This window comes from Eleutherodactylus coqui, chromosome 7 (genome assembly GCF_035609145.1).
Source record: "Eleutherodactylus coqui strain aEleCoq1 chromosome 7, aEleCoq1.hap1, whole genome shotgun sequence".
Lineage (NCBI taxonomy): Eukaryota > Metazoa > Chordata > Amphibia > Anura > Eleutherodactylidae > Eleutherodactylus > Eleutherodactylus coqui.
In genome coordinates this window covers 108,550,247-108,560,605 of record NC_089843.1, presented here as the reverse complement: position 1 = coordinate 108,560,605, position 10,359 = coordinate 108,550,247, and positions in this window count along the sequence as shown.

Below are 10,359 nucleotides of genomic sequence, written 5' to 3'. Positions count from 1 at the left end.
AAGCAGCATGCTAATGTATAGGGGAGATTACTGATTGATATGTTTTCAGTAGTCACATTTTGCATGTTCTTTCACAGTTTAAAATCTTAAAAAATATTTTTTTACCTGTTGCCTAAATAATATCAGTATTTTAAAAAAAATGTGAGAATGAAAAATTATAGTTTGCTGAGATCTCGCAATAGGCTTAGGGCACTTTTACACGCAACGACTATCGTTCAGATTCTTGCTGGATCATGCAAATTTGAACAATAATCATTCAGTGTTGGCTGTGACCGAATGAAGAATGATATTTTGGTTTGCTTATCACTCGTCGTTCCATACAAATCAAATAATGATCGGTCAGTGTAAATAGGCACTTGTTTCTCTATGAGCGACTGCCTGTTTACTGTGCATGGAGGCAGGTGGTCGGGAGCGATCTCCAGCGGCGCAACCTCCATTCACAGAGCGATCATCACTTCTATGTGAAGACACAGGAGTAATGATCCCCGGAACAACTGTCAGTCATGTAGAAGAACCCTTACACCTCTGGTCTTGTAGAAATCAGCGCTATGTAGACTGTAGGCAGGGTCAGCAGTAACCTGATTATCATCACAGGCAGGATTATAATGAAGGGTAATACTTCTATTATAAAGCTGGAGGCTGATAACTTAGGATCTACCATTTACAATAAGTAGGGGACAGTTCACTACCTTCTCCTTTCTATCCCTCCCTGCACATTGATCTCTGGACATGTTACAGAGCATGCGCACAACACTCTCCCTGTATACATTTTTAATTCATTTATAAAGTAGTTATCTTGCTTTTTAAGCCAATTTTGGGGCAGAAATACACAGACAGATTATTTTAATAGTTAGGTTCTTGGCACATTAATTTTATACCATGTTTGTATATGTTATATGAGTTCTCATTCAAAGCACCCACTATCTACATGGCCTAATTCTCTCTTGATTGCTGGAATAGGTTGAAAAATTAAACATATTCTTGTTTTACAATGTTTTTTTTTTAATGCAGCGAGAGATTATTTGATGTGTTCATCGCTAAGGAATATTCTGCATCAGTACTAAATATAAGGACACTAGAGATGATCGAACATGTTCGGCTCCGCCCCTTTTCGCCCGAACACCGAACTTTGCGAGTACTTCCGTGTTCGGGCGAAAAATGTTCGGCGGTCGCCGTGGCAGCGCGGGGGGGTGCGGCGGGGAGTGGGGGGGAGAGGGAGAGAGAGAGGGCTCCCCCCTGTTCCCCGCTGCTGCCGCCCGCGCTGCCACGGCGACCCCCGCCCCCCGGCGGCCCCCGAACATTTACGCCCGAACACTGAAGTGTTCGGGAAAGCCGGTGTCCGGGTGCGTAAGTGTCCGTAACGGACACGTTCGATCATCTCTAAAGGACACATGTTTAAAAACTATTAAGGGTAAATCTAAATGTACCAATGAGGCATGCACATGTGCTACATCTGTAAGGCTTCTAGATGCCATTTTGCCTTATATCCAATAGTTTGCTTTAGTTTTGTTTTAACTGTGAGCTATTTTCATGAGGGAACAATTGTTGGATCTTGCAAACAGTCACAGAGTTGACATGTAATTTATTTTATATACCCCAAACTAAATCCAAATGTAATCATAATTTTCACCGTTAGAGCATGCTCAAAAATTCACATAAGAAACCAAAAGTCATGCAAGCATATTGCTCTAGAATATAAAATATTAGAGAATATATATATATATATATATATATATATATACAATAAGGTATATATTTTATATTATACAGTGATATGCTTGCTTGTTCTTGTTTTGATTTCTTAATTTATTGTGCAGCTTTTGTGCAACCTTTTGGGCATCAGTGACCAATAAGTAATATTTAGAATAAATTTGCGTTCGTCCATGTAATGTGAGTTTTGAGAGTTTGGTTATTCTACTCAAATTTGTGCTATTTTTAATGACAAAATAACAGTTGGCAGAAAGTCTCTTTTTATACATGTGCGACAATGTATATTCCTTTATGGTTCTGTGCCATATCCAACGGAAATGAAAGGAAAGGAAAATTCCAGTCATCCCAAATTTACAGAGTTACTGTTACAAGGCCTGGCACTGCCTTCTAATGGGTCGCGCTACACAGGCATTGTTCTGTCTTCCCTTTTCCATACATTTACAAGGATGCTAATAAGACACCAGGGATGATAGGGCTTGGAAACTTTGGGGATGAGATATATTGTACCTCATTTTTATGTTAGTTATATCCATAACACATAATTTCCAACAGTTTTTTTTCTCTATTTTTACATATTGGAAGAGCTTACTACACATGTTCCAATGCAAATTCACAGCTCTATAGGAAGAAGTAATCAATATACATTTAGTATGATGGTCCATAATTCAGTGATGCATATTGGTGATAATGTGGTACGCACTACACAACAAAGTCCATCAGCATACCCCAGAGTAAGCTTAGCAAATGTACCCCGATATTTGCATATATAAATATCTCAATAATTTTAAAAAAACACACTACGTAAATTCATTTTTTTCAAACATCTGAATCAAAAAAATAACATTAAAGGCTACGTACATCCCTACTACTGTTTTTGTATTTTAATCTTAAGTGAACAGTGAAGAAAATGAAAAATAGTCTAAGTAAAAGATTTCCCAGCATTTTGTATTTACAGCTCATAAGCAGACCTACATGTGTTGCTGTGGTAACAGACCGCAAACAATCCTTGTGTAGTCTGATTCTACCATCATACTTCCTTCCATCAGTCCCCTATTCCTTTCTAGCCTACCAAATGCAATTTAGTAAAGAGTAGTGCACAGTACACAGGGTTGTTGTCTATTACCATTGAGAAACATAGATGTGTATAGGAACTGCAAGCCTAAAGCAGCTCAGTGGAAGTGATGACTTTGGTTTTTTTTGTATGCATGGTGTAGGAATAGCTTCCAACACTTTTATTGTGCACTCCATTCATCTAACTGTTCCGGGTGCTTCCATAAGAGTATAAAGGAAGGCATCATGCTTTCCCATTCCTTTAGAAGCTTTTGGCCCTAAGATAGTTGTCTTTTAAAGTTAGGAACTCATCCAATATGGCTCATCTGGACATGGTGGATGGGCCCACATGTTTTGATCAAAATAGGAGCTAAGAACCTTGCATTTTTATATGTTTAGTATAAAGAACGTTTGTGCAGCTTTATCCAGATATTAAATGGGTATGACTGCTAAAGCATGTGTTTTTGTTACTGTATTTGTTGCAGCCACCTTTACCTTTTATTTATTTCTTGAAAGTGCTGACTTTGCTTTTGTGTAAGCTAAAACAGCTCAGGCACGAACTGTCAGAATGAGTTTCATACATCAGTACCTGTTTTTGCTTACAATATGAACCATTATAACAATGTTAATAATATATATAGCTACAAAAGTGAAGTATATAGAAATGAGCAAAAATATGCATAATTTATTGAACACATTGGATTGGAGAAATTAGAGAGAGAAGAGAAAATAAAGAGGATAGCAATGTTTGTTGGTGTAATGTAGATTCTCTGTACAGTGCTGCAGAATATGTCAGCACTATATAAATAACAGATAATAAACACGTGAAAGCTGTTTTTTTCCTCCACATGGTGACATACCGTACAAGTCTCTATGGTCATGTAAATTTTGAAGCCTTTCTGCACTACTTCTACTAGCCAGAATTATTTGTGAAATCTGATCTTCTATATCTGCTTTGGAAATACATAGAAGATGCTGACATTCTCCCCCCCCCCCTCCCCTTCCCTTACCCTACTCTGTCCTGAAAGTAGGGGTAAAGAAAAAAACGGGAAAAAGGATCATGTTTGGTACTTGGCAAAACTGGTGTAAACATTTACATGCACTTGATCCTGATATTAACATGATGTAACAAGAACACGTTAAATCTTTGAATCTAGGTAAAATATATTGTGATTTATTTGCCATTATCACTCAAGCCAGCCACCTGCAGCATTATATAAACAGAGAAATGTGTACAGAGGAGGGGGACACTGCACATTGTACATGTAATGAGGTGTTTGTCATGAAAGTCAAAACTTAAGACTCCGTGAAAATAAAAAGGATAGAACATTTAACTCTTTGACTGCTAAGTTAACAATAGCACCTCCTTGTGGTAAAGACAAGTAAACTAATCGCATAGTAGGACTGCCTATTAGTAAATGTCTTAGGAATCGGATAATAATGAACAATGTAGTAAGAATAGGGGTGTTTTCACATAGATTTGTTACAGAGGTTGTTTCTGGAACGTGTGCACGGATTTCTGCAGGCCCTATTCATATGAATGGAGCAGTCACAACATTTCGGCAATAAATCTATGGTGCGTGAATAAACCGTAATAGAAATGATCATGCTTAACCCTTTCCAATCCACTGTCTGACGTCTTCCTACATTCTGATTGAAGCTTGTACAGCTCCAATGTCAGAAGACGTCCGACAGGGTATTCTTACCGTCTATTGCTAGCCACTCCACTGTCGGAGTCTCTCTGGTGCACACACTGGCTTTAGCCAGCAGATGGCAGCGTTGTATAACAGCAAAAAGAGAAAGCCTTTTTAGGAAACCCTGAATCCAAAATTGGATTGGAAAGCGTTAATACTGTAGAAACAAAAAGGGAAGAGTTGGACCCAGTGGCATATATGTTTTTCTGTATTGGGGATAAATATGCCTGGTTGTGACCAGCTTAAAGAGTTTCATTTGAGTTCCAGCCACAACTTGTAGGATTTCTGCTGGATTTCATACTATCAATCCCTTTCTCCTTTACTGCAATGAATCTGAAAGCAACAGTGTCCATTACAGATTGTTTAGGGTCATTGTACTCTCTTCTCTGTCAGTAAGAAAGAACTGGAGGTTTGGTCGACAGTGTAATATTTACAATATATCCACAGTAGTGTACATTTGGCACTAACTTAAAAAGCTCTATTCAATATCAAATGTATATATGTTACAAGAAGAATCCTGAAAGTGTAAAAATGAAGTAGACCTAATCACAAACTCAATCAGTACATAACCAACCTCTCGACTTTCAGTAACCTTTTCCTATCCAATAACTTTTTAAGACGTGCCCATTCCAATTCTATTTTTTATGCTTGTTGTTCAATATGAAGAACAAATACAATAACAAAAATTGCATATTTCATTTTGTAATAAAAATTTTTTTAAAGTTTAGAAAAAAAACAGCATTCACAGTTTTCAGCAATGGCACCAAAACGCCAACCCCCATTATCACTGCAACAAATGGGATGCTGCCAACGAGGGGTGAGTTATCTATATATATAGTGAATGTGTGATGCTAGAGTTATTGTGCTTGATAAAGTCGTTGTGGATAACGATGAAACGCGTTGCACAGAGGATTTGTTAGAATAAAACTTTGAAATTAGCGGTGTCCACAGCCTGACTCTGGTGTTCAGGTCCCAAAGAGCGCGGGCGTTTTTTCTATATACGGAGTCCCTATACGAAGTTGTCTTCAAGTGGGTCCTGCTAGCCAGCAGGACACAGGAACCCAGCAGCCGCTAGGACACGCCAGATTGTCTTAAAGCCGACGAGGATGTGGAGGTGCTGGTGAGACCCCTTCACAGGGGTGCTCGCCAGACACCGGGTGAGTCAAATTAAATCTCTTTTTACTCATCTATAGTAGTACTTTAATTCAACATTGGAGTAACCATATGGAGAATATATAGCTCCAAGCCAGTACGGGTAACGCCTCCCTGACATCTTTATTTGCACCCTGATTGCAGTGATATGTCTGATGTCTAGATCTGTGTAGGAATTTTGGAGAAACATGCATTTAATTAGTAGCAATCAGACACAAAACTAGTCCTGCATTTTCATGAGCTGCAGGCTAGTCACACCCACCACACCCTCCAGCCAATGATTGACAGCTCTCTATACACAGTAATAAGCAGACAGCAGTCAACCATTGTCTGGAAGCCAGCAGCTCATGAATATCCAGGACTACTTTTGGTAGTCCTGTATGCAGGTGCTGCTACTGATAAAATGTAAGTTTCTCCAAAACTACTGCACAGATCCACACAGCAGGCATATCACTGTAATCACCGTGACTGGCACTACCTTGCACTGCTCAGAGAGGGGTGCAAGAAGATGGTGGCAGAGTCTCTTTAAAGATTAAAGGCTATAACATTATATGAATAGCGAGCAGTAGAATGGAATTACTTCTTCCTCTACTTTTTTTCTTCTTCTGTTCTGCATGCGTTTTGAGACAGTAGCAAGCTGCTACTTTTCCACCATTGTCTCCATGTTTACTGTCATGGTTTGCCATTATTGACAACTTAAAAAAAACAGGGAATGCTAGAAAGTACAGTTCTATGGTGACATTTTTATGGTGATTCATAATCTATTTAGGGATTAACACCCACATTAAGGTAGCATCATGATTAGAGATGAGCGAACATGCTCGTTTAGAGCAATTACTCAATAGGGCATCGCTTTTTTTGAGTAACTGCCTAATCGGGTGAAAAGATTCAGGGGGCGCTGGGGGTGAGCAGGGGTTGCGGTGGGGAGTGGGGGGGGGAGGAAAGAGAGAGAGAGAGCTCCCCCTGTACCCCCCTGCTACCCCCCACTCCACCCCGGTGCCCCCCTAATCTTTTCGCCCAAGTAGACAGTTACTCGAAAAAAGCAATGCTCGATCGAGTAATTGTCCTAAACGAGCACGTTCGCTCATCTCTAATCTTGATTAAATTGACAAGTCTATTCAGTAAAGCTCTGCCATCGTTATTGAGGAGTATTCGGTGTATTCACGGTATAGACAATGAACTGTAATGACCAAATAACAACACATATGGAGGACATAGAAGAAGAGGGGTTATTTAGAAAGGGACACCAAAGACAAGGCAGCAACCAATAATATGTGACCTATTTGGTTCAATATTTAGATAGAAATACAAATCCTAAGAATGTATTTCTCTGCAGCACACTGGGCTATTTTTTGTAGGATATGAAGAACCAAGGAACAAACATGATACTACATATTCTGCGAGAAACCAAACCCTGTACTCAAATATGCATATATGCTATACAATTGTATCCTAAGAGTCACCCTGCAATAGAGAGGGAACGGAAAAGCAATAAACAATGGACCTGTTTAATATTCCGCGCACTTTATTTACACTTCTCATTCTAAGAACCCATATTTATAGGCTATACATATTTACTATGGAATTATAGACATGAGAAGGTGTATTGTACTTTGTGCAATAAAATGTTCATAGAATCTCGAGAAATAAAGAGGTCGGAGTCAAATGTGTTACTACTTGCATTAAACATGCAGGGTGTTTAAAAGAAAGTCTGCCTTAGTAAATCTGGTAGGATTTTGCCCATTTGCTATAATGTGATTCATTAGCTGTAAACGTATATTCCACTCTGACTTTATAAGTAATTGCTATTACTGTAATAAGTAAGAATGTTATGATCAGTATTTGTATCATCAATACGGGGGGAAATATAGATAAAAATAGACATACAAAAACTGATCATACTAAGAAAGGAACAAAACCTAAAGAACTACTGACACAAAACTGACAATCTTAATGCAATTTATATTTCAAATCCTATTTCTTTACATATTTTAGTCCTTCCTTCATTACAGTGACATCAATGAGGCCTAAGAGGTACTAGCCTTATTTGGATGTGAAACATTTTGATCGTTTTTTTTATTTGTTTTCTTTAAATTTATTCAATTGATTTAAATCATTTGGACTGTGTTTGTATAGATAGAAAGATAGATAGATAGATATTAAATAGATAGATAGATAGATATTAAATAGATAGATAGATAGATAGATAGATATTAGATAGATAGATAGATAGATAGATAGATAGATAGATAGATAGATAGATAGATAGATAAGGAGATAGATAGATAGATAGGTAGATAGATATTAAATAGATAGATAGATAGATAAGGAGATAGATAGATAGATAGATAGATAGATAGATAGATAGATAGATAGATAGGAGATAGATAGATAGATAGATAGATAGATAGATAGGAGATAGATAGATAGATAGATAGATAGATAGATAGATAGATAGATAGATATGAGATAGATAGATAGATAGGAGATAGATAGATAGATAGATAGATAGATAGATAGAGAAGAGATAGATAGATAGATATTTTGATAGATATGGGATAGATAGATATATAGATATAATTAGATAGATAGATATGAGTGAGATGAGAGAGATAGACAGATACATAGATATGAGATAGATAGATATTTAGATAGATATGAGATAGATATATAGATAGATAGATAGATAGATAGATAGATAGATAGATAGATAGATAGATATGAGATGGATAGATAGATAGATAGATAGATAGATATGAGATAGATAGATAGATAGATAGATAGATAGATAGATATGAGATGGATAGATAGATAGATAGATAGATAGATAGATATGAGATGGATAGATAGATAGATATGGGATAGATAGATATGAGATAGATAGATAGATAGATAGATAGATAGATAGATAGATAGATAGATAGATAACACACAAATCACGCATTGAGATAAACAGTATAGTGGAAACACCAATTGCGGACATTTTATTTTTATTATATTTACAAAATAAATTTGCCTATATTTAAAATAAAAAATAATAATAAGATTTTATGCTATTATCTATAAACGTATTTTAATCAATGCTCCAGTGACTTTAATATTGAAAAACAAGTAAGGCAAAATCTTTATTTGGAGAGACACATGCTTTTGCTAGCATTTTTTCACATTCAGGGCTTAGTCAGGCGAGCAAATTTTTAACACAAGTATAGGCGCGGGAAAAAAAACTGCACATCGCGTGTAGAAAAAAATGAGGTGAACGGGTGCATTTGCACTCACATGTCCTATCTTTTACAGGTGCAAATTTTAAGTGCTCGTAAAAAATGGACCTGACCGCTTTCATCGGAAAGCCTTGGTTCTAATAGATCCATTTTGAAAACGCGCCTATACATGCGTGAATAATTCGCTAATCTGACTGAGCCCTAAGGTCATTGTAGTACGGTACCTCCTGGGACAACTGATACAAAATGAAATGTATCACTTGTTCAATCTTTTCAACAGATCTGTGTTTCAAAAAGGAAGGTTAGTGTCAATGTTCCCTACCACTATGTCTCCTAAAGCTAAAGTGCATTGAAAATGTATTGAGAGACACAATTCTCTATATTAGCTTTTGGTCAGTCCTACTAAGCAGAGATGGATTACTGCATTCTGATAACATTATTTGAAAACCGCTGACTGTACATAACTGTTTGACTCGTTTTAATCTTGCAGCACATTTCGTATGGAATGCTTAGATTAGATTATTTACTCCTACAAGTTTGGATTAAACATTCTGTACTTCTATTACATATATCTTTATAGCATGTCGATGTTAGCATGTTCATCACATGTAAACATAAGTTGTGTTGTCAACGCTGTAGAACTAACTGTTCTGTTAACATCTATTCTGTGTTGTCAGGCCTTTTCAGTTGTATTTCCCCTGTTTGTATTCCATATTGTTGCCTCGTTGTTTTCTAAATGTAACTCTCATTTTAAGATATTTTTACGTGTTTTCATTCCATTTTGATTATCAAAAAAGAATCATTTCTATTTGGATATAATCTTTCTAACATTGAATCTTTCTATAGATTCCTCTGGCCCGTGTATGGATGCATGTACATTGCTGGCTGTGTTTTCTGTGCAGCGTGGAGCGGGTTTGCTGTATATAACTGTTAGCTCATAAAACCTGTCCTGATATCTTAACACAAAGATCCCTTTGTTGATATTCCCTTAATGACACCATTCTGTAAGCTTCTTAGTGAAAGTGTCCTTCTCATCATTGCGGCCAGTCTATAGAGGTCATTGGGACACAACTTGATGAAAGTCAGCACTTCTACCCAGAGTGTAAACCTGAGCCATATTATTAAACTATAATGTTTTACATGAATACTTAATTGCAAATAAATGAGAGATAATCCAAGATTACACAATACATTTATTACTGTTTGCAGCAACAAACAGCCCGGCTGGCACGTCTATGGGGCCATCTGTGGGCTCACCACTGGCTGCTTCTGGACTTCCCATCAGGACGAACATTGTCTTATTATAAGTTTATAAAGTGAAAACAACCCCTACAACAAAGTATATAAATAGCATATAGATGACATCATATAACAGCCACATAACATCCCTCCAATGCTGTACGCAGCTCACTGCTCATATGGCCAATTCATGGCTTTTTTTTTTTGGTTGTTTTGGAAAAGACTAATGAATCTTCAGCTTCCTATTTTACATACATTTTCAAAGAGTTGTAAAGAGAGATGGAAATTATGCCCTA